The 26295-nt window shown below is 28.0% G+C and overlaps 2 long non-coding RNA genes across 2 annotated transcripts in view; both read left to right on the top strand.

Annotated features, from left to right (window-relative positions):
- Window positions 1–26295, top strand: part of LOC133667186 (uncharacterized) — a 191967-nt gene that overhangs the window by 38979 nt on the left and 126693 nt on the right. The gene's annotated exons all lie outside the window — the stretch shown is intronic.
- On the top strand, window positions 12440–14586 carry LOC133667187 (uncharacterized). Its single transcript, XR_009832436.1, has 2 exons — window positions 12440–13031; window positions 14318–14586. It is a non-coding gene; the product is annotated as an uncharacterized LOC133667187 (long non-coding RNA).

The following is a 26295-nucleotide window of genomic DNA, read 5'->3' as shown; positions in this document are numbered from 1 at the left end:
AAATATTCGTTTTGTATATCATTGAACATAAGATTTTTTTTATAGGAAATGTTCGTGTATTCAAAATTATGTAATTTCGTTTAAAAAATGAATTAATACGATATATATTTTAAATCAAACAATTTTTTTTTTTTGATAATTTCAATTCTTTATTCGTGAGATATTCCATCGTTCCTTACTTGGAGGAAATGTATATGCATACGGTGTGCGTGATTTTAATATTTGCATTATTGCAAATATTTGAATATTAAATTATGCTCAAGTAAAGCAGAATAAAGCATTAATATTTATATTGAATCGAATTAAATAAATGTAAACGACGTTTAATGTTTTAACCATTAATAATTCTTTTCATCTTTTGTAACATTTTATATTACATTATATTATATTAATTGTTAAATTTATCTCGTATTCCTTATTTCTAAAGAAAATATTCACGTATATTGTTTTTAAATATCAACAAAATTTTATAGGATATACTTTAACAAAATACTTTAATTTTATAAGAATATTCGAAAGTAATTTAAAAATTTAATTTTTAATTTTCCTCTCTTTGCATAATTGTTATTCACAAATTGTACGAAATTATTCAAATTGTATTCACAAATTTGTAAAAATATGTACAAACGTATTAGTAAGAAAATAAAGAGAAACGCATATATCTTCAAAGTGATATTTCTAACATATTCAGGCAGATCATAAAATTCTTTCTGGACAGAAAGTAATTTAGTGTGAAACATTTCTTACTCTCACGTGATGGAATAAAATTGTATCATCGTAGATCAAGGAACAAACCATACTATTTTTTTCTTTCTTTAAAAAATATTATATATATATATATAATTGCATGCAGTGCATAAGTGCATAAATGTATATAATCAAAAATAATCAAAATTATTCGTTATACGTAGAATATCGTTATGATATTTATTTCTTTTATTTTTTATTTTTTCTAGTCAAAATTATTTCAATCTTATAATTTAATATTCATGTAATTTTTAATCAATTATTGTTTTTTGTAGTTCAATCTTTTCCGATTTAAATTATATATCGAACTTTATAATTTAATAGACTTCATAATTAATAATTTAATAAATTTTTTTATTTTTTTTTTGCAGAAACAATTCCATGGTGTCATTCGAAAAAAATCAAAGCAATCATAATTATAATTTTTTTATTAAATTAATAACGTTCGTGTAATAACGCAGAATATTTCATTTAATCATATTATTTTCAAATATTTTCAATTAATTTCGCGATAAAATTTTCCATTCGTTTAAAAAAGTATAATTTTTCCTTTTTAAACAAAGTAAATTTAAAGATCTAATTCTTTCAATTCTGATGTGCAAATAAAAGAGGGAAAATAATTAACTAATTTCAACAGCAAATAAAAACAGCAAAGAACTTATTACCATATCATCCCATTGAATTTCATGCATTGTATACATACATGCACACAGCGATAAAATAATGACTTTAGGGCAGTTTAAAAATTCAACATGTGTATAGAGCAGGGGTTCCCCTAAGTCAATATTTATGCGGGATCTCCAAATCCAATAGGAGATGTCTTTTCAACAAGTTCTTATACGTAACAAAAACTTTTGCGTATATATCTCAGAAATTAAAATCTACACATATCAAACTTGCTCGAAGCGATAAACGACATAAAAAATTAAATAAATCTCAAATATCTTCAAAGTTTAAAGATAAAATAATAGAAATATGGAATTCCATCGATTGTAATTTCATAAAAATCACAGTATGGAATCAGTCGACTGAGATAAATTATTATTCACCAAAGATATCAACAAAATATTAATGTTAAATAAATATTAATGTTAAATAATACTGCATATGAAGCGTTCGAATTCGATCATTTTTCTGGATTTTATCTATCCATCTTTCGAAAATATAGATTGAAAATTATTATTAAAAATTGCTAAATATCCAAACTTGATTTCGTCTTAATACTAGATTTACGGATTTTATCCTTAAGAATATGCAAATATTATTCTTTAAGTAGTATAATATTATAATAATATAATAATAATATTATATATTGGTTTTTAATGATATAATGCAGCAAATATATATTTCTATTCTTTTCTCTGGAACATTTATATTTTATTATTTCTAGATGTTGTATATTTATTTTTACGAAAATCCGTCAATTTGACGAGTTAATTTATATAGATCAATTATTGCAAAATAACAAAAATGAATAAGAAAAAACAATATCAAAGCAAATGATGACTGTTTAGCAATAAATACATAATCAAACAATTTATTTATAATTGTGATATGATAACAAATAATCCCTTCAACAATAAATTTTGCAGAGAAAAAAAGTGATTTTTGTAAATAAATCTATCTTATTATTTTATAATAAAATAAAACAAATAGATTTACATGAGAAATAATTTCAACATTACGTTTTATAAAAAAAAAAAAAAAGTACTATTTGGAAACTTAGCAAAAATTTATTTTCGTAAGTGAAGATTTGAATTTTTCAAAATATTTTCAAAACTTATTTAAAAAAATATATTTTTTTGCATTTATACTATTATGGAAAAATCTTTAAAAAACATGAAATTAATAAAAAAAACTAATAAAAAGAATAATAAGAAGAATAAAAAAAATAACCAGCATAAATGAAGACCAATCTGGATTGAATTCTGATATAAACAAATTATGCGAAAGCAAGAAAGAATATAAATGAAATTGAAGATTCTGACGACAATGAGAATGAAAATTATTATAATATATACTATAAAAAAAAAAGAATGGATATTATTTCAGATATTGAAAATGAAACAAAACATGCTGATAATGAAGAAAATCCTGTGAAAGCAAGATTCCATAGATGACCTCTTCATGTGTTTTATAATTGTTTTTAGATTTAACAGTCATCAATGCCTGGATTATTATACAAAATTGTAATAAATTGGAATAAATAAAATTCGAAAGAATTTTCTTTTTTAATCAGGTGAAGAATTGGGTAATGATTATCACGACGAACAAAATACTAGCTTCGATTCAGTGTCTGAAGTCTGACTATATTTGTATTAAATCTAACAAGTACATATTTAGCATTTTAATATACTCAAAAAAAATTTTTATCAGTAAAAAAAGATATATAGTCAATGTCTATAAATCTAATGTTAAACGTTATCATATTTGTTATTATGTTTGAATGACTTATGAATATATATAGTGAATATATGAAATTGTTATTGACACAAGTGGAAAAGGTTCAATGCATTTCTGGAATATTAATTCGTAATGAAAAAAATGTTGAAAAATTACTTGAAAAAACATTATGGTAATATCTAGCCAAATATAATATTTTTCTATACTTTTCGAATTTTTTTTATGTTTCAACTTAGCAATTAATTCTTATTATTAATATTGTTTCAGAATTCACGTTCGCATATTTTATTATTAAAATTGATTACATCCAATTATATCAAACAATATAACGTTTCAAATACTTTATGATTACCATTTACATAATAATTATCATTTTGTTTTATTGATATAATATAAATTTAAATTTTCAATATTTTTAATATTCGAAAATCACAACTATGATTAAATTCTCCAATTCTTGATCCAGAACAAAGATCGATATTATAATACCCGCTTTATAGTTTTGTTTTTCTCGACAAGTTTCGATCGATGAGTCCACGCTCAAGAGTCCATTGCAATTTTCCATCCATCGGAATCCTCTCGATTTTTCTCGCCTCGGTATTTCTCTCGGAACGATCGTGTATATTTTTGCGTCGGTGAATATCGACGCGTAATGGGGCAAAACAAGTGGTGGAAGATTGTTCCTTCTGAATTTCAATTCTTCAATTTTGGAGGGATGGAATTTCAACAACAAAAAAGATGCCCCCGTGTCAAATTTTATGGACCTTCATCCGTTTCGTTCGGCGAGCTCGCCGTTCAGGGTCATTGTTCCCAGTTACACGCATCTTTTAGCTTCCGGCCGAAAATTTGCTGCCGATAAAACGGAAAATGGACCGGAAATATCGATCGTGCCCCCGTTGAACGCACTCGTTCAACCCTACCCCCTCGTTAGAACACTTTATGAAATCTTGAACAGCCGTGCACAGAGTGTGTTACGTACAAATTTCGAGTATGTGTGGATAAAGCTATGTGTTGGATAAGTATCTCTCTTTTTTATCGAGAACTTTTCCCCCCTTTTACCGTATTTAACGAAAATGAAATGCAAACGAGAATTGGAATTAAATTTCAATATTTCGTCATTTCACAAGTCTAGCGATTTACATTGAATTATTTTTCTCGTTTTCGATTAAGAGAAAAGGATAAATTTAATTGTTAATTTTGATCGACGATATGTGATAGTTTTAAAGAGATGCAATTAAAAATACTTTACAATTTTAAGAAAGCTTTATCTCGCATTTTCTATACATTCTTATTTTTTTTCAACGAATTCCTTCTCTCGAAACGAGACGAGAGTAATCCGTATTTACGAGACGGAAACGATCGCAACATTCTGGGAAGCGCATTATCGATAGAAAATGGAATGCCACGATCGTTGGAATATGGCTGCTGACCGGAATTTCCGTATCCCACTAACGGGATCCTTTCTTTCCGCTCGCGGACCATTGTGCTCCAACGGGTAGGACGAATAAAGAGACCGGTTCATAAAGCGGATCGTCGTCAGGATTTTCCTTCGACTGAAAGCGATACACGAATGTTTGATCGAGCAGAAGCGTAGAGAATTTTGTAAATTTTATGTTACCACTGAATGGTCCCGAGAAATCGTTAATCATCGTAAAATAAACAAATTTCTTTGCTATTAAGGAATTTTTATTCGATTTGCTTTCACTCGATAAAAGTATGAAATAAACAAGAGTTTGTAATTAAATAATATATAGGTTTTTGAAATTGGACAAAATATAGATTATAATTCCATGAATACAGATTCCTGAGATAATTTCAATAATATTTATCATCAATGAGTTGTTAATAAAAAAACTAGCTAAGTAGCATAGGCTACGAATCGATATCGAGCACGAACAAGTGCAAACATCTCATATTTTCTACGATATCACTTGGATTTGTTCGTGCTATTTCAATTTACGGGTGTTCCAACATTTTTTGAACATCTTGTATATTGTTTTGTTACAATAATACATTAGCTTTGAAACGTGAAAATAAAATAATATAAAACGGTATCGTGCAATTACAATTATAATGTTTGGTTGTAACGTCAATCATTGTAATGATAAAATTTCTAACAATTTTTAAAATTGTTTCATTTTATGAAAAGTTCAAGATTTCTTTATAAATGCAAAATGTGATTGATCCATTACACATTTAAAATACTAAGTGATATATCTAAACGGTTGATATACATATAGAAATTTTATGTAATGGAATATTTAAACTAAGCTTGATTATGTAACAATAATTTCAATATTAATAGTTAATATTTTTTTATATTTTATTAATTTTAATTTCTTCGCAACGAATCTATTGAGATTTATTCTTCAATCTTAATAAATTTAATAAATCCAAAATCCTAATCTATTCAAATATATTAAATTATTAAACTTTATGTTATACGTATATAATATTATAACAAGATATTTATCTATCTATCGAAATTCAATATTATTTTCAAATTAGAAACCATAGGATTTTCAAGTTTGAAACTATTTAGGTATGTGGTTACACATGTAGATAGAAAGCGTAATTGAGCCAGTCGAGTACGAGCTAATTCGAAACAAGTACAAACCTATTCGAAATGCTTTTAACCTATCGCTCTTATTTCACCGTTGCATCCGACGAATAGTATTAAATAAATGTGTATAATAAAATTGTTGACATTTTGCAAATATTACATATTTTAACGTAGATTTTAAATAATATAACGTATTAGTTGAATATTTAATCGCATAAAATAGGTCTCAATGGCTCAATATTTTTACCAATTTTCAAAATCAAATATATTTCGTAATGAAAAATAAATAAACACTCATCGCGTAAGCGATAGATCATGAAATATTCAAGTTGTCAACGATACATCAACAAAACGATACCGATGCCAACCATTTGAAATCTAGAATTATCGTGAAGATATCTTTGGCAAAATTTATTGGAAAAGTGCTTAAATGAAAGAATCAATCGCTCATTAATGTCGCATTACTCATAATAAATAAATGTAACAGAGAAACAATTCAAATACAAACACCAGTTTATATTTTGACTTCCTCAAATATAACTATTGAAACTCTTCGATCAATACCATGATCTCTTGGTATCTAAAAATAAAATAGGAAGAAACAACAAGGAGGAATGAAAAGTAAATTACAGCATGGAATAATTTTTCAATTTTTGATAATCCCTCTCGTTTTTCCTCGATTTCTACAACGTCAAAAATATCGATCAATCGCGGTGCTGTCAAATGGGCGACGACGTAAGAATCCACATTCGATATCGGATGCAACGTCGCCAAAGAAAGATTACTGGCCGGTGAACAACGTAAGATCGATATTTTCTTTCATTTCGTCGACGAGAATTTCTCTTCCCTCGAATAATCGTTGGCCTTAATTTCTCCGACTTTCCAAGTTTCCAAGTTCGTTCTCCCAATAATAGAAAAATAAAAAATGACATAAAATATCGAATGGCAAAAAAAGAAAAAGTATTCTTCAACGTTGAAGAATCGTAGCGAATTCTCGTCCCTTTTAATCCCCTCCTATGAAGAAAATAAGGAAAATAAAAAAGAATAATACGTGAGGATGAAATTAAGATATCGCCATCGTTTTCCACTTTTCAGACGGTGTCGGAATCAAAGGGTTGCGAAAAAAAATTAATTGCATCATCGACGCGAATTTTGCCCCGTTCCGTGACGTGAGCCGACGGGGCTTCTTCCGCCCGTTAATTAATTTTTTCTTTTCTTTTTTTTTTTCCCCTCCCCCTTCGCTCGACGGCGCACGAAGAGCGAAAGAGCAGCGTTTGCGGCATTCTTTTTGAACGTAAAGGGTCGACTTGGTCCGCCTCTTCTCGACTTAACGCAAGCTTATTTACGGAAGCTTTGACAAAACGCCTCCATTACGTCGTTCTTATATTCTCGCTGTCGTGTAATTGACGATTAACGAACGTGATATATATACATATATATATATTAACTGATGATTTTTTAAAAACGAAAATTGGCGAAGATGAAATCGAGAAAATGATACGATTTTTGCTTTAAATCTATTTTGTGTAATTTTTCTATGCTTAAAGATATTTGATCGAAAGTTATATTATTATAATATCCAGCTGCGATCTTATATCTTACGGTTAATTTTCCCTTAATTTTAATCGTTGATCATTATGACGTTGCATCTCGCATGAATACAATAATCGTATTTTTACATTATTTTTACTCGAGTGTAGTAAACAAAACACCAATTTTCCCTGTAAAATGCGTGCAAGTTCGGAAAGTTCTCTTCGAGTGTGAAGTGAATATCGATGCCTCGAGACGAATTTTTGACAATTTTTCGTCGATCGACAGAAATTCATAGACAACTTCCGATGAAAGGGGTTGATTCATCGCGCTGTTCCACCCAGCAATTTCGAGTGTTGTCCAACTTTTTCCTACTTTTTTTCCTCCTCCCTCCTATTGATAAAAGAGTTACGCTTATCTTCTCGCGCTGCATTCTCGATTCTCGGGGAAAAAGAGGATAGTTGGAAAAAAAATGACCGTTTCCCTTCGAAACGCGGTTATTCGACACGTTAATGCTGTTTCGATCGGCGATGTCCGAAATTGTGTCGTGCTTTTTTTGCCTCGAGAAGAGTAGGAAGACGTGAAGGAAAACGTTTCGAGAGGACTCGAAAGCCCGAGGTGAGGGTGGAGAGAGTAAAACTGTATTCGATTCCTATCTTATGACCCCAGTTCCGATACCCTGAATTCTTTATTCCTGAAAGAATAGTCGCTTTTCCCGGAGACGATATCGAGCGGAATTTCTTGGTTTGATAAAATTTATTGAGAAAATATTTAACTAAAATTGATTTAAAAAATAAATAAATTTGTCTGTTTTTCGATAAAGAAAAATAAATTAGGACAAATTGCACTTTTGCCATTTTCTCGAAACGAGTGATAAATATAACTTTCTGATTAATGTTGTTAAGTAAACTATTGTAACTTTATTTTTTAATTGGATTTCAATCAATAAATTTAATTTTCGATTATCATCAAATTATCGATCATCGATCATCCGATCAATATAGAAATGTCAGGATATTTGATTCTAATTTGTGATTCTATTTATATATATCTTATACAATTAATTTCACTAAGAATTTAAATTTAATTAAAATTTATGTTCATTTTAATGGCATAAAAAATAATTTAAAGAAATTCGATAAATATATTATTCATCTGTTTCAATCAAAAACATATCTTTATAGAATATAATTTTAGGTCAATTGACTCCATTGACTGTACAAAATTAGAATAAGAAATTGCCTTTTAATTATTATTAGAATTAAAATTTTTAATTAAAATTCTAAAATTATGAGACGATAAGATCCTACATAGAATGTTTCATAACTTGTCAATTCACCAAAATTACACTCTTTCAAAAATTTATAAATAAGCAAATGTTTATTTCCAATCTAATTAATTGAAATATTATAAAAAATTCATAATACACACATATAGAATACGTTCACATATTTACGTTTTTGCCACTGTGAAAACCAAGACGTTGTTGATAATCTCGTTCCAAATACACCAGAGACGAAAAGTCGCCAGATTTTCCCAACCATTGTTTTTCTCGCGGAAAATATGCTCGGAAATGGTCGGTTAAATCGCACTGCCACGAAAATAATCCCCCCATGAATTTTCATGTCGTATCCGACATTGGAGAGGAAAAGATAATATTCGCCTCACTTTGACCCGAGGAACACGATGAAAAGAGAGAAATATTACACCTTGCTGTTTACAAGAATCTTCCACTAATTAATTTCCAGGGGATTCGACGAGAAAAGTTAAAAATCCAAAAGAGTTCGAATCCTTGTTTTTTCTTCGATATCGTTATTCGATTATTTATTATCGAAAAAAAATTCATCGATATTGGATCTATTTAGAGAAAAAAAGAACGATGGAAATCGAACAGAAACTAGGAATTGGATTTGTAGGGGAGTTAATTGAGCTGGTCGAACGGAATGCGAAGAATTTGGCTCGTTATGTTGGCAGTTCGTAGGCAGATGTTTCGATCGTCTTTGATTATATAAATATTTATTTCATTTTTTTAGCGAGATTGCAATGATAAAATGTAATTTGTTCTTTCTTATCTATTTTTCTATAAATTTTTTTCTTAATCGTAATACGATTTAAAATATATTTTTAAAATTTAATTGACAATTGTTAACTAATTTGTGCAATTATATAAAATTTCTGATTTTCTTTTTTTTCAAAACTTTGAAACTTGCGAAACTTTCTAAGAATTTGTCTAAGAATTTGAATTCAACATTTCTTTTGAAATTTAATAAATTATTACGAGATTTCTACTATATATGAATTTATAATACATCAGCACAAATTAATAAAATATCAATGATTAAACTAAAATTTAAAATGAAATAATGCTTATTATAGATAAATTACTTTTATCCATGCACTTATTGATTTCGCATCATAATAATTTTACAAATATCTTTTCAAGTTAAAATTTATTACTATTAAAATAAATGGATCCCACAGGTATTCACACTGTTGGGACGTCTATATACATGATATTTCATCCCCATTGTATATATGTATATATTTTACACTCTTTCCAACTATCAAAAATAAATTTATTTAGATATCTTTTTACGTTCGTTAAGGATTTATTCTAAAATTATTCTATTATAAATTTATATTGTAAAATTCTATTCTAAAATTATATTATTTCAAAAGTAATGTGCACGTATATAAAAAAAACTTTAGCAAATAATAGTTTCAATTTCAATTATCTTTTTCGATAAATTTTTCAAATTTGATTTCAATGATACTATTATTTCGCAGTAAAAGAGGTGAAATAATACGAACGAGAATAGACAAAGTGAATTTTCTCCATTTTCGACTCGAGTCGAAAGATTTACAGGGTAGTTAATATTGCACTTTGCGACAAATCTATGTCGAATATTGTTTTCTTATGTTGTAAAGTATTCAAAAGTATTTTTGCTCGTATTGGAAATATTAACTAACATTTTATTTTTAGAGATATCATGGAATTTTTTTCTGAAACTTTGAAATTTTTTTGAGCGTAAAGAATCTCTGTTCGAAAATATTAATGAAACATGTTTATAATTGATACTAAGATACGAAAATTAGAATAGCAATAGTTATTTTAGAAATATCGCAAAACTATTTTCAAAAAAAAACTATTATTTCTATTGCTACAATGTGTAAATTAATATGAATAGTTTATAATTAATGATAAAATACGTTGGATTTGTTACAAATACTATACGATTTATTGTGTAGTGTTATAAACTATATTGCGCATGCGTAAACCCGATTTAGTTCGATAGCATTCGGTTCTTTTCGGCCATCTTCGGCTAAAAATTATAATTCTGTATATTCATCATATCGAATCATTTATTTATATATTTATATAAAGTACTTGGGATTGATATTCTTTTATTGGCATTCTTGTTCTAAGATGAATTTGTTTTTCATAGAAATTCCTATGAAATGTTCCTATTTATAAAATAATATTATATAATAGTGTTTTAAATTCTTAATTATTATTAATTAAATTTTTTATATTTTTAAGAAAACCATCATATCATAAAATACAAAGGCAAGGAAAAATATGTGAGAGTAATTTATAATCGATAAATTGAAAAAGATTCTAATTGTAAAAGTGAATGTTAATTTGTCAAAAAAAAAAAGGATCAACAAAGCTTTTCATTTTTCATTTCTCAGAATTTAAAAAAAAAATTAAATAAATAATCATTATTCAAATATTGTTTCTCAACTATTTGCTGCTTACACGCAAATCTTCGTAGAATCTCATATTAATCCCAGTTGAGCTCGAATTGAAACCGTTTTCGCGAATTCTTCTCCAAAATGGTTCCCAAATGGAAATTTCCCACGCAACTTTCCAACTGCCATCATAAACCCTGAGTGATTTTAATTCTCTTTGACTTTCACGGCAAACAAAAGGTCGAACTCGGGTTGATCGAAAAGTGATATCGTATTGACAAATGTCGCAGCAGCTCGATAGAAAGGAATGGAATTCGGGGAAATTTGAATATTCCTGTCTATAACTCGGCACTGCGTACAAAGTTTAACCAAAAAAGGATGAAAATGAAAAATAAAAAAAAGATATAATATTCGCTCAGTGCGCTTTCGTTCATACAGGTTAGTTAAAATTCATAGCGACGCGAGTTCGAACGATAAGAAATGGAACACTGCTGTTAATTTTTCGAACCAACACGATATTAAAATCAAAAATATCGCAATATGGAAAAAAGATTGTTCTTTTTTTTTAAATAATCGATTTATAAATGCGAATTTTTCAAAATTTTTTCATAAACGGATGAAACGAAATTCTGCATATTACATTGCAAAATTGAGTAAATTTTATTTTTTTGAAATTCGAATAATAAGGATTGGACACGAAAAAGATTGGAAATGTCATAATATTATATTTTATTGTAAACTTTTTCATCTTTTTATAAAATTCTCTTTTTTTGTCATAGCAATGGAATTAAAAATTAATTTAAAATCAATACACGTAATATATATAATATAATATTTATTTAATGTTTTGAACGAAATCAGAAATATCGAAAAAATTAATAGAAAGCAACAAAAGTGTTACAGAATTGGCAAAAATATATATATATAAAACATTGAAAAATTCACAATCATTAAATTACTTGCAAGATGCATATTCTTTTATAATTTCTTTGATAAAAAAAATTTGTACAATCTAATAGTTCAAAAAGAAGATCTTCAATTTTATAATCGAAATCGTTTTATTTAAAAAAGATCTTATTACTTTGGATATATATTAGTCTTATTTAAAAAAAAAAAGGAAATTCAAAAATAGCAAAAGTGAACCATCATATAGAGAAACTTGTTAATAATCATTTGTAGCATCGATATTTCAAAAAAAAAAAGGAGAGACTACATAGAGTATCGTTGAGGAGGATTTTATTTCACTCTCCAAAGTAATAATTGTTACAAAATCATTATTTCAATATTTTGTCTCCCGTTAAAAAATGAGGATAATTATTTTAACGAACAAATTGCTTTTCTTCTCTTAAGCATGTTTCCCTTTTTTCACGAAAAAAAAAAATTGACAAACTTTCCTCGATTACACGATAATTATTCCACTAGGAGTAAAAAGAGATATAAAATTGATATTGCATTTAGAAACAACGAAAGAGATAAAATTAACTAAAACAATAATCTTTCCCAGATAAACAATGGTTTTCTCGACACGATTGCATATACAATTTATCTCTGGTTGCTTCCAACTGCTTTATTAAAAACTCGTGCAAATAATAAATTCCCGATTGCACTGCAAACGAAAAGTCTGATTAACGTGATTTTTATTCTTTTTTTTTCCTCCTTCCTATTTCAGTCTTCTTCCATCCTTTTTTTTCTTCAAATGTTGTTCATTCAACATTTTTAACAAGGTTCGTTCAACAATTATTTGCATACTTCTTTCTCGGATAATTGAAGAATTTTTGGCGTCCCTTCTCGTTAAGATCACTCGTTGAACACTCATGGTCGACCTTCGCGCCACTGACGAGATAACAGAAATTTATGCAGATAAGTGAATGAATTTTGCATGCGCGCCACGTGATCTTTGTACGTGCATCATGTAGCGAGGTTTTTGCATAAGTTGTCCGCCTGATACCGAGGGTTTCGCTAAATTTTAACACCGAACGAGTGTGATACCTTGCATTCCAAAAAATTCGTTGAATTTTCTTCTTTTATAACGGATTTCAGCCATCTCGAAAAAGGAAAGGAAAAAGAATATAAAGGAAAATATGGAACTCTATTGGTAAATTTCGATATTGATATGATATATGCTACTTTATAATATTAGTATATTTGTAATAAAAAGAGAAAAATGAGATTAGAGATGGATAGATTTCAAAGATTTCAGCATTTTTGTAAAATTAAGGAATTTTTTTTTTATTCTTCGTTTTTCATTTCTTCGATTGTAAATGATTATTGAATTATTATTAAAATTAAAAAAGTTTCGTGACATTTTTTGAAAAAATTTATAAAATTTATATTTATTAATTTACTATGGAATATTAATTATGGAACTGTAAATAAATATGTTTTTCTTTTTCATTTCTTCGATATGCAATATATTTAGATATGTTTTGAAACATATTATTGTTTTACGTAAAAATAATCATATAAATTTTTCATTTATTAATTTATTATATGTTATATCCTTTAAATAAATACAATTTAAGTTTCTATTAATCATAGTCAATAATTTTAAATAATTATAAAAGATAATTATAAATTTAATAAAATTTAAAATTTTGAGTTATGAATAAATAAACACATAGAACAATAATTTCTTACGAACACTAACTATAAATTGACTGTATATTCGAAAATGAATCAAGATCCAAATTCTTTTGCAAATCAAAATTGCATCAAATAGAATTACAATTAAATAAAATTAAATTAAGTTTTTGTATAAACAACATTCTGTTTCTAATAATAATAAAATGGTGCATATTTTTCCTTATTTTTAAGTCTTTAATTTCATATTAAACGTTTCACGTAAGAATTACTTTCGATTTATCAAGAATCAGAATTAAGATATTCTTTTTTGTCTGAAATATCTTTCTTTAAATAAAATTTATGAAATATGTATGTTTACAACTTGTTTCAAATTACAAAATGACTTTATAAATATTGTCACTTTTTAAATTCACTATTTTTCAATATTTTTTATCAATAAAGAATTTTTCATTATTTAATCGAATAATTTTAATGATCCGATAAAACAGAGTTTTTCAAATTTTTACGAAATTTTTATGAAATTCACTTTAGAAACTAATCATTTTTTGTAATTGTCTGAATAAAAAAATACCAATTTTATAAAATATTCAAAAATTCAAAGTTTAATTTTTAAGAAATTCGAAATTTCTAAGATGGAAAATTTTATTAAAAATTTCACATAAATGATTTTAAATCTATCTAGATCTATGTAGACTACTAATATTATAGATTATTAAATAGATAAAAATTATTAATAAGTTATTATATCTATTATATTCTAGTTATAAATTATTATTGTTATTTTATTTTCTGTTTCAGGTAAGTTATCAAGAATTTCAAACAGATATAATGTTAACAAAGGAATGAAGGAAGCTTGGACCCAATAGATTTGAATTAAAAAATTAACTTGGAACAAATTGTCTTTCTAAACGAATTAATTTAATTTCCAATTTTACTAACTTTATTATTATTATAATTACATTGAGATATTCGATATTTGAATATGTTAATGAAAATAACATAAAATTGGCAAAACCTTTTATATATAAAAAATTTTTTAAGTTGTTCAATAAATATACGTATAATAATTTTGAATATGTATTTATTTAACGAACATTTATTTATATTATTCTCATTTCTTTTATCGATTCGAAATATCAATACATTAAAGTGGATTTATTTCGTTTCATTACTACATATTTTATTAATTCATTTGTAAGATACAGTAAAAAAAAAGAATTCTCTTTCAATGATTCTCTTATAGATCATTATTTTGAATAAATAAATTATTTATTTTAAATACAGAATGTTACTGAACTATAATGTAAACGAAAAGAAGATGAATTTATACGAAAAGTAAAAGTAGGTCGAAAATGTAGAATAACGTTTTTATATTTTAAAATGTAATGCAAATCTTTATTTCCGAATAAATCGATATTGAAGATTCAAGTATGCACACACTTGTGCATGATCTCACTTCCGTCTACCTCTGCATTTGACAGATATCACCGCGCTGCTCGTATTGCCGAATCGATTTATGTTACTGAATCGGCGTGATGTGGGTCAAAGTATACACGATATTGCAACAGATATATATATATATTCTTTTAACAACAGTAAAACATCTCACGAGAGATTGAAATTATTGAAAAATAACGAATCTACATCGAATCTAAACGAATCAATCTGCGTTCAAAATTATACAGTTTCATTTCAAAAAATTAAGTATGAAAGATTTTTACATAGAACATCTTATGGAGATCAACTTTTACACACTTGAAGAAGATAACTTCTAATAACAAGGTTATATTAATCACTATATTAGGTAGAATATATTTCCATTCTTTCAAATAAAGTTTAAAAAAAAAATATTATAAAAATTGAAAACTTATCTATGTATTCTATATAGAACTACAAATGAATGAGAAAGAAAAATTTAACAATTTGGATTTAAGAGTTGGAAAAACTCTTTCTCATGTGGCTCCATTTGAAACAGATGGTAATTTGTGTTAATGCAATCCGTCTAGAATATTGGATGTTATTCGTTCCTTTTGCTCGACGTTATACGTCGAGATCTCGCTCTGTAAGTGGAAAAGAATCCTGATTATCTGAAGTAATTGGAAGTCGGGGAGGGCGTAATCGAAAAGTCGGCTAATTGGCCGAGATAAAAGTGGCGAAACATCGCTACTACTCTCGCGATCCGTTTCTATCTTTTACCTTTGAATTACGCTCGATGATAAATTAATCGTGGTGAGTTAACGGCGTGTAAACTGTAAAGTTTCAAAATAAAAAGATATCGTTCGAGGCTTGATTTAAACAAGGAAAATGAATAATTTATTTATCATTCACAAGCTTTTCTTGAATAAGGAAATTTTATATTCGAGTTAATAATATTATTTTCCGTAAAATAAAATAAAGTGAAAAGTTAATTTAGATATTTATTTTATTAATCTCTGTTTAACTTTTCTCATTTTTCAAATGTTTGCACATTTATTTAGGTAACTATTATGCAAATCTAATATTTGTTACGGATCAATCATTACAAATTGATCTTTTGTGAAATTTATTTTATCTTCTTCTGTACAACCTGAAAATCGGTGAGAATCGGATCCAGAATCTTTTTCTTTGAATCAGTTGATGCGATGACTGGTTATGTATATGCATAAATGTTTTAAGTAAATTTCAGATATTAAGTATTATATATCATATTATGTATACATATTTATATAAAATTCACATTAATAGTTAATAAGATTTGTAATTAAATGGTTGTTGTTTTGGTCAGAAAAAATAAATTCGATTTAGAGTTTTTCTATGTGATATTTTATCACCGTTTGCTTTAAAAACAGCAAAACAAATTAAAAATTGAAAATATCCTACTATTTTGACTCATCATTAGAATTGCATTAATTAATTTAATTTTATTAACGATAACGTTAAACTGAAAAATATTGAAATTTAATTCAATTCGGTAAATAATTTCATTTCTCTTGATAAATAAAGTGTACGCGCCTGCGCCATTTTAACACGATAATTACTTGTGCTTGCTCCAAGATTAACACGATTTAATCGAATACAAAATTGCGCGGAGGAAAGAAAACATGACTGACCCTTTCTCCACGTACTTGGAAAATTGGATATCTTCTGATTAAAGTTCTTCCTCTAATTATCCAGAAAAGAGAAGTTACAGGAAAAGTTGTGCGCTATCCTCTTTCTTTTTTTCACTAACATCGTCGTGTACATTTATTCGATAATAAGTATTATAAAAACGATAATTCTGTTTTACGTAAAACATTATAAATATGTAAAGCGTAACTTCGAGGGGATGAAATCATAAAAATCAGTATTATTTTCGTTTCATCGAAGTATTAAACTATAAAATATTTAGATTTCAGTGTTCTATTACTGTAACAAAATTTTCAAGCGAAATTGTATATAAAATATATAATGAAAAAAAATGATAAAAATTAGAGAATTATTCACAAATCGTGTTCTGTCTAAAAATTATTATAATTTATTAAAATTTGATTAAAATCAAACTTTCCGATATAGCTGAATTTCTTTTATTCTAAAATTATTATGAATACGAAGTTATGAAGACTTTCGTGGGTCGTTAAAATTTTTTTGATAAAAAAAATTCTGCGTTACTTCTCAATAAGTAAAAAGAGTAAAATAATTTTTCGGAAAGTTTGAGAGAATAGCAAGGTATATGTATAGCTTAAAAGATCCAGATTGCTGGCAGAGGGTTAATTCCTTTTAGCTTCTATTTTTTACCTCTCCCCGTTTAATGGGATATGCAATTCACCGTGCACGTTTACCGAAACGTGCAAAATTTGTTAACTCGTTACCCATTTCTCGCGTGCGAAAAAGTTTTTTAAGTTTGCGTTGCAATTTCGCTAGAATTTTCTTTCTTTCTTTCTTCCTTTTTTTATTAACAAGATTGTGTCTACCGTTGTATGCTTAAGGTTTTGAAATACAGAATGATATTAAAAAAAAAAAAAATTGAATAAAAAGTAAATTGAATTTATTTAAATCGAAGATCAGAAATGTATATTGTATGTAGGAAATTGGAAGAGAGAGAAAGAAAGATAGAGATTCGAAAAAATGTTAAATTTTCGTTTTCGATCATATTCGAAATTCAATAACTTGATTAAAAAAAAAATCAGTAAGGGAATTGTTTTAAAAAGAGACTTCGAGAAAAAATTTTTCAAATTTATATTAGAAAAAAATAACGTTTGCTACAATATTTCACGGTTTAAAATGAGTTTGGATTGCAACTAATACGGTTTAAAATATAAATAATTTTTCATCGAGTATCATTGCTGCTTTTCACCGTATAATCGAAGCGAACGAATAGCAAACGTTTAATCGCCGCATTGGAAGAAGATACTCGAAAAAATGGTACAGGGAATTAGCGTATTGCACACCGAATGCAAAATGAATTCCATAATAAATTAAACGTAATTGCGTGGTAGAATTTTTACGAGGATATTTGCCCGTGTTTCGCTGCATGTACGGATAATTAGTGAGGCGGAAACGAATGTTTGTTATTATGACATTCGTATTGTACGCATAGATCGTTCGTTTTGCGGAATATAGAATTGCACACGATCGAAGAACAATTAACGATAATTTGGATGATCGAAAAATTGAAAATTTCGTAGAAAAAAAAATTTTTTCACAAATTTTGAACGCGAAATGTATCGTCGATCATATACAAATATAAAATAATATCATGTATTCATTAAGGAAATATCTATTTACAGAATTATTTACAAAAAAGTATTTTCGGATCAATTTTTCAATACTTTGTTAAAATTGTATGTTTTAAGTTTTGTTGTGAAGATTTTGGCAGTCGTTATTAACGAAAATATTTTTTACAAATAATTTAGATTAGGTTGTTAGATTCACTTTTGTAAAATGAAATTAAACTTGGAATTAATTTATTAGATTAATCGATTGAACAAAAATTTATTTAATTTCATATTTTACATTCGATTTGGATTAATAACTTTTTAACAAACAATGAGCTAACCTAATTCTATTTTCGCTGGTAGGTTTTTGTAAATTTTCTGTTCTTTTAAATGTTAATTTAACATTCGATTATTATTCAATCATTTTTTGCAATTTCTTAACTCTTCTTAGGATAAATAAATCGATTTTAAATTTCGTATGATGAAGTTCCTATCGTTGCTTAAAGTTACTTTTATACGATATTTCATCGACAGAACTTCTATATAATCGAATAAACAAGAATAAAATGATAGAAATATCGTGTCGTCGAATGGACACGTTTCGTTGCGAAATTCTTCGAATCAATCCATACTCGGTTCGTGCCAGCGAACGCTCGAATCTTTGATAAGTATGCGGGGATTTTGATGCACTTCCGGCTGCGTGACTTCACGGTATGGATTCCACGGTTCGCCGACCATTTCACGAAGACACGAATTAGAACGAATAGGAAGAAGCTCTTTCCAAAAGAAATCTTTATACGATTTCACAAACAAAATAAAAATTTCGAAATTTCGTTCCAGAAAATGGATTTCAATTTTGCTTTCGCAAATCGTGAGAAAGGAAATGCGTGCAAAATGATGGACACATCTATAATTTTTCTTTTACAAACAATATTGATATCTCTCGAAAGAAGTAGAAGCTAAACCGGTATTATCGTATTACGAATAAAATTTTATTCTCTTATTCCGAACTATATATACTTCGAAGATTTCCTTCTCGAGCAGTTTGCAGTAATATGTTACGATGCAGACTCGAGCGATTTTTAAATTTAAATGGCTTTCACGATGTTCGAAGTAAAGTCTCAGTCCCGTGAGCCATTCGATTTAAATCCATCGCTAAAATTGATGCCAGCATCGTAACACGTGTTTCAATGTGCGAAACACTTTTTACGATTTAACGCGAATCTCTTCGACGATATCGAAACAATTTGGACATCAAATTTTCACTACGAAGTAAACATTCTTCGTGTGATGCGGTGAGTCTCTAATAGAGTTATATATATATAATTTCACTAATTATTCATTTGCTTATTTGAAATGATGAAACATAGTTCTTTTTTGAGGAAATGATTGATAGTTAACCAATAATTTTATTACAATTAAATTTCTTAGCTGATTATATGTATAAAATATTTCAAAAAATATGAACGAAAAATTGTTTCAGATAAATGTTATTTTAGGAGATATTAATAAATACGAAAAGATATTGTAATTCGTAAAACTTGCTATATAGAAAAACAATAGAGTACTCATAAAAAATTATCAAAAAATCATCAAAAATTTCTTAAATTAAAAATTTCTCATTTCGACACGTATAATTATATATATATATATTTTTAGAAAATAACGAAATCGATCAGTATAATAAAAATTGCACAGTTCCACTTTAACGTGTCTTTTTATACCAAACAACTTTTGTTCGAAACATCTTCATTCTTTTAAAATATCTTTTAAAATATTTTCCCATTCATGGATAAATCATGTGTATATTCATCAACAAACTCGAAAGAGATTAAACTAATTAATTAGAATAATCCCTTTTCTACTTAACATTGGAAATATTTTTCTTTCATTCGAACGTTCCTGAGAATCGTCAAGGAATACTCTCGAAATGGATTTTTTTTCCAATTTTTTTTTTTTTTTTTTTGATTCCCGTAACTAAACGAATTCGCGCAGTATCGACAGATTGGGAAAAAACTCATTTAAAAAAGGCTCGTCGTTTTTAATTTTCGTGCGGTTCGATAGGCGGCCGGTTTTCGAATTTTTGCCCCGTTTTATTATTTCTGGTTAGCGGTTGGCTCGGTTGTTTTCGATTAAGCCGACGGGACATCACTCGTTGTAAGTGTAAATAACGCGGATGCCGCGTAATATAAAATGTATTTAACGCGCGAAAGCTTGAAATATCCAATTCCAGCCCCTATTTTATTATTCTTGCTGACGCCACCACCTCTCCCCCTCTTCTTCCCCCGCAAAAATAATCTGCCCACGTTTCGAAACGAAAGTCGATGCCGAATGAAATACGATGATCGTGCAATCTCTATGAAACGAGATATTTATATATACAAAAATGATTCGAAATTTTGGGGAGCAAATTTAGTTACTCGATAGTTTGTACTCTGATACGCGATAAGAATATTGCGTTACAATCGAAACAGTGTGATTTCGTTCCGTTTTGTTTTGTTTTTTTTTTCTTTTTAAAATTCTCTACCCATCGACCCATTAACAGTTATATCGAACCATGAAATTGAAGTCGAACCAGATCGAATTAGATCGAATTAAATCTTCGCTATTAATTTCTTTCGATAACAATCGATCGATACATTCGATTTATTCCGTTATTTATTTAAGAAGAAACGTGTGATTTATGCGATCAATTTTTCTCCGTCTCTCTCTCTTATTTTTTTTTTTTTTTTTATAGATTGATACAGTCAACTGGATAAATTGGGAAAGTTTAGAGTAGCAAATTTAATGGATATGGGTATAATAATCTCTTATCGAATAAACTACAGTTTTTAACATCGTGGTATGAAATGGTGATTTTCACAAGCTTTCCACTGATGCACCATTTATTTTTTTTCTATTAAAAATAACTGTCCGCATGAAAAGTGCTTTGCCAAACGTGTAAATTCAACAAATTCTCGTCCGGATGAAACTTCATCCCGAAAAAAATTTATTCCATTTATTTCCAAAGTTTTTAAATTCGCAGTTATATGAATATATAAATTGCTATTTTTGCATGGTTAACGATCATAGACATATTTTGATAACCTATAGAAAATGGTATATGATTTATTCATCTCTTTTTAATCCCACATTTATTTTTCTTTTTGTTTTCTTATAACTGATTCTTCTAATTAAATTCTATGTTAATTTTAATTAGATATCTGTGTTAATTTAAATTCGAGATAGATTTATTCGTTCCAAAGATTATTAGGTTGTTAGATTAGAATGTAGAAGAAGAGGCCGAATCTGTGGATTGGAATATATAAATTTTATTGTAAAATGGATATAAACAGTAATGAGCGATGGTTGAAATCAGAACTGATATCAATTTTAATACGTTAAAAGTAGATTATTTCTTCGGAGAAATCAGTATTATCTCTAATTTTCACTTTACCAAATTGACGGAGTCGAAAAGGAAGTTTACGACGAGTCGTTGTTGTTTACCTTCTTATCTTTATTGAAAGCAATTTAAGAGATTTTCTATTCGACACTTGTTCAAGCACAATTGGCTTTGCAATTAAGAATTCTGTTCAAAGCGGGCAATCTTGCAATTGAGAGCAGTGATTAAATATTCTCGATGCTGAAAAAAAAAAAAAAAAAAGAAAGTATGACAAGTAAACGATGTTTAAGTAAATTATATTCGAATCGTTGTTAATTATGAAATATCCATCCGCATTATTCTCTTTTTTTGCTCTTCATTAATCCACGACTTCTATAAAATGCTTGATAAAGCCACGGTAGTATCCGATAAACGACTCTCCCTTTATATAAAATACTGATTAATTGTCGAAGAAAGCAAGTTTTCTCGGGGAAGTAGAATTGTTTATCCGTTACACCTTTTCAATGTTGCAATCAAGCATCCTATTATTTGTTTCGCCATTTAAACTCCACGGAGAAAATTATCCATATAAATAACACTTTTCTTCTCAATTAAAAATACATTGCACTAACGTTTTGCATATGAATTTTACTGTTAACTAATGTTTAGAATATAAAAATTATTGAACGTTGATTTGGAATGTATGAATTGAAAAGAAAAAACAAACTTATTATTTTTTTTTTTTTCATAAATTCGATTACTTATCGAGAACAATAGCCACATTCTCGCGAAACCAGATCGCGGATAGTATCTTTCGGTCGCAAATTGGCCATTTTCCCCCCACAAGGATGACACAAACTGCAGGCTATCCTGCGAGCATCGAAGATCCCGAGACGCTATATCATTCGATACCCAACAATTGGATGGTAACCGAGAGAATAAGGCTTTTTCCGACTTTAACAAATGCGATTTTCGATATGGCGGTGGCCACGAGCGAAACAGGCATCGACGTCGATCGATCGCCGGAGCTTGAGTTTCGCCCGCTTCGATGAATTTGTCATTTGCCGCGACGAGCACTTTAGGAACCACCGTAGGAAATTCTATTCCCACGTTCAAATCCATAGGCCGCCCCTCTTTTTCATTTTTTTTTATCGCGAGCGCAACTCGATCCCACCAATTTTTGAAAGGGACGCCATCTTGACGCGCGACGCCATCTTGCATCACCAAATCAATCAAACGATGAAACCTATTTCCATTTTTTCATTCTTTGAGTTAGTTGGATCGAACGAGGATTGGTAATTTTGTGCATTTACAATGAAATACGTGGAGTTATATTCACGATTATTATTAATTTATAATTATTGTGTTAAATTATAACAATAAATAAAAGTGTAAACATATTTCCATTCTTTCTCTCATTGATTGAGATTGAATGAGGACTAATAACTTTGTGTATTTATATTGAAATCAGAGTTGAGCAAAAGGTAATCTGATAATTGATTGAAAATTACGATTAATATGAAATCCAATTATTAAATAATCAGTAATCATTGATTAATGAATAAGAAAGGAAAGTTGTTATAATCAATGACTGCTTTATTTAATTTATACTTTCACTGTAAATAACATTTGCTGTGAAGATTTTTTATACAGAAAATCTTTAGATAATAAAAAGAAAATATTTATGTAATTTTAGTGTAATTTGCTTTGAATACAACTCGTATTTCAAACATTTTATCTAACAATTTGTGCGTTTCTGGTATGTTTATCATTGTTATTTATCAGCGTCATGAAAATAATCTCTCGACAGGAGATGACAGTGATGTATTATATAAAATAAAAATTATTTTTATTAAAAATTTTACTATTTGTCTAAAATTTCGTTGTTTCACATATGAAATGTAATATTTCCAATTCTGTTTTAGAAATAGATAAATTGCGGTATTTGAAGTATCATTATTAAAATCGTTCAAGTATCGCTAATGATAATCGTTGAATGATTTAAAATTATTGATTAATGATTAACAATAACAGAAGATAATTCGAATAATCATGATTTATTTCAACGATGATTGACTGATTAAAGATTACAATTACTATTATTGCATCAAATAATCGAGTAGAGAAATCGATTACAAAAGATTAACTTTGATTGAAATACGTCGAATTATATTCACGATGATTATTAATTACTATTATTGTGCGATTATAATAAATATATAAACAAAAGTAATCTTCACATACAAAGAAATAAAAATAATAAGAGTAACTGAAAATTACAAGAGAATTTTCTCTATTGATTACAACATTACAATTTTTAAATTATAAATTTTGACGAGACGTTTAAAATTGCTTGGTAAAAATTAAAAAATAGAAAAAATACTTATTTTCAAATAAATTGAAAATTAAATAGAATAATTAAATAGAAATAATTAAATTAATTAAATAAAATAATAAAATTTTCAAATAAGTTGAAAATTCAAAAATATTCCATTAAAGGAATAATTTTATCGTCAAACAAAAATAAATGATGAATTATTTTTTAGTTTGTTGAAATAGAATTGCAGGTAAATAGTATGCATTAATAAATTATAAAAGAATCATACTTTGTTGAGATTTCTTTTAATTTTCTTGAAATTCTAAAATTGAATGAATTTACATTTTTAGCTTATAAAAGAATTTAGGATATATAATTGTCTATAATTTTCGAAATTTTATTTATCAATTTATAAAAAAAGTTATAAAAGTTTTACTCGTTAATTCTGAGATTCGTAAAATCCAAGTTTTAGAAAATTTAATTAATAAAACTCAATAAAAGATGTGTAAATAAAATGTAAGAAAAATAACGTATATTTTAAATAAATTTTTATGCTCAAATTATATATATTTAACGTAATATGAAATATGAATAAAAAAAAAGAAAAAAGATGACAATTTCTTTCCTTATGTATGTTATTCTTTCGATTTCTATTTATTCGTCGAAATTATATTGTTCGCAACAAAGTTTTTCGTCGAAATACTTTTTTTCACTTTGTAAATACGTTACCCATGGATCCAGCATCAACTTCGCATCGTACCCTCTTTTTCAGAGGTAGAGAAAACGCGAATTTTGCCAGCATCTCTCCCAGGGAATTGTTGTTACCTTCGTAACTACCAGCAGAATTGGATTGCTCGCCATTGTACGCACGGTAAAAAGACGAATCGAATATTGTGATTCGGGGAGGGGGATCGCAAGAAAATGCACGAAACGTCCCTCGTTTCGGCGGTGGCGCTAACGTAATTTGTATCTTTGAAAAAAACGCGTGCAACGGGCCATGCCCAGTTGTTCAATGGCTCGCCTCAAAAAGGGAAGGTTCGATGTTTTTTGATTACCGAACGAATTTATACCGAAGAAATTCACTTGCTCTTTCGTTCTTTTTATTTTACATTCAATGTATTTGAATATCGATGATATTCGATTTTTTTTCGATTTATATTGAAGTTCGGGATACGCATTTTTTGGATTCTTATTATGTTAAAAAAAAGTTATTTCGATTGTTCTGATATATAGATTTATTATTATTTACGTTAAATTGTATTGTACACGCGAGAGATTTATCATTTGCACGAATCGAGATTGTGCTCCTTCATTTTTATCGCAAAAAAATTATTCGCAATTGTTCGATTTCTTCGATTATTTAATCTTAATTTTCCAAGACAGAACAAGTCAAACGATCGCTCTTTTTCTACCGATTTTTGACTCGATTCAGCGCACGACCGAGAGTTTTCCTCGATATTTCACGATATTACATCCCAGAATTTTCGGTATTAATTCGCCAATTATCGCAAAAAGTCGTGGAAAAGTTTATCCGCTCGATATCGACGGTTACTTCGATCGAGGCTTTGTTAAAATGGCGAACGAAATCTCAGGAACGAAAGAATTGCACTTTTCGCTTCGTTTCAACTCTTTTGTCTTTTTTGAAGATAGTTGTATTTGATCAAAGAGGAATCGATCTATGTTTAAAAAATTTGGGTCATCGAAAATTTTTCGATTATTCAACGTTAGAATTTAACTTTGCATTTATTTTATTCCTGTTTTGTACAAATACATGTTGATACACGCAAAATTGAGAGCGATACAATTATGAAAAATTTAAACTTGCAAAAATATTAAAATTATTTATTAAACCCTCCTGACACTCCTATTTCATATCAATCTTTGTATTTCTTTTGCTCTTTAGAACCCATGAATATATTAAACATCCTGCACAAGTTAGATTCTACGTTCCTACTAACCTATCCTAACCTAACCGGTGAGGAATCACAAATTCTCGTTTAAATTTCCAAAAATTTCCATTAAAATTTCGTTATTTATTAAACCCTCCTGACACTCCTATTTCATATCAATCTTTGTATTTCTTTTGCTCTTTAGAACCCATGAATATATTAAACATCCTGCACAAGTTAGATTCTACGTTCCTACTAACCTATCCTAACCTAACCGGTGAGGAATCACAAATTCTCGTTTAAATTTCCAATTCGATCACATAGCGTCGAACAGGCGGAAATTAAAATTGAAAGATAATAAGGACAGGTGGAGCGGATCGAAGTTTAAAAAGAAATTTCGTCGACGATATTCCAGCCATCGTTGGAATATTATTGAAAACACGTGGCGTGAAGATGGCTCCTTTTTGCTACATCGAATTTCCATAAATATTGGAACCGCGTCGGCTATCCAATGATCGAAGGAAACGGAATCGGCG

The sequence above is a fragment of the Apis cerana genome, linkage group LG13 (genome assembly GCF_029169275.1).
Source record: "Apis cerana isolate GH-2021 linkage group LG13, AcerK_1.0, whole genome shotgun sequence".
In the NCBI taxonomy this organism is placed as follows: domain Eukaryota; kingdom Metazoa; phylum Arthropoda; class Insecta; order Hymenoptera; family Apidae; genus Apis; species Apis cerana.
The sequence above is the reverse complement of the archived record's forward strand: the minus strand, read 5'-3'. Positions and strand labels throughout refer to the sequence as shown.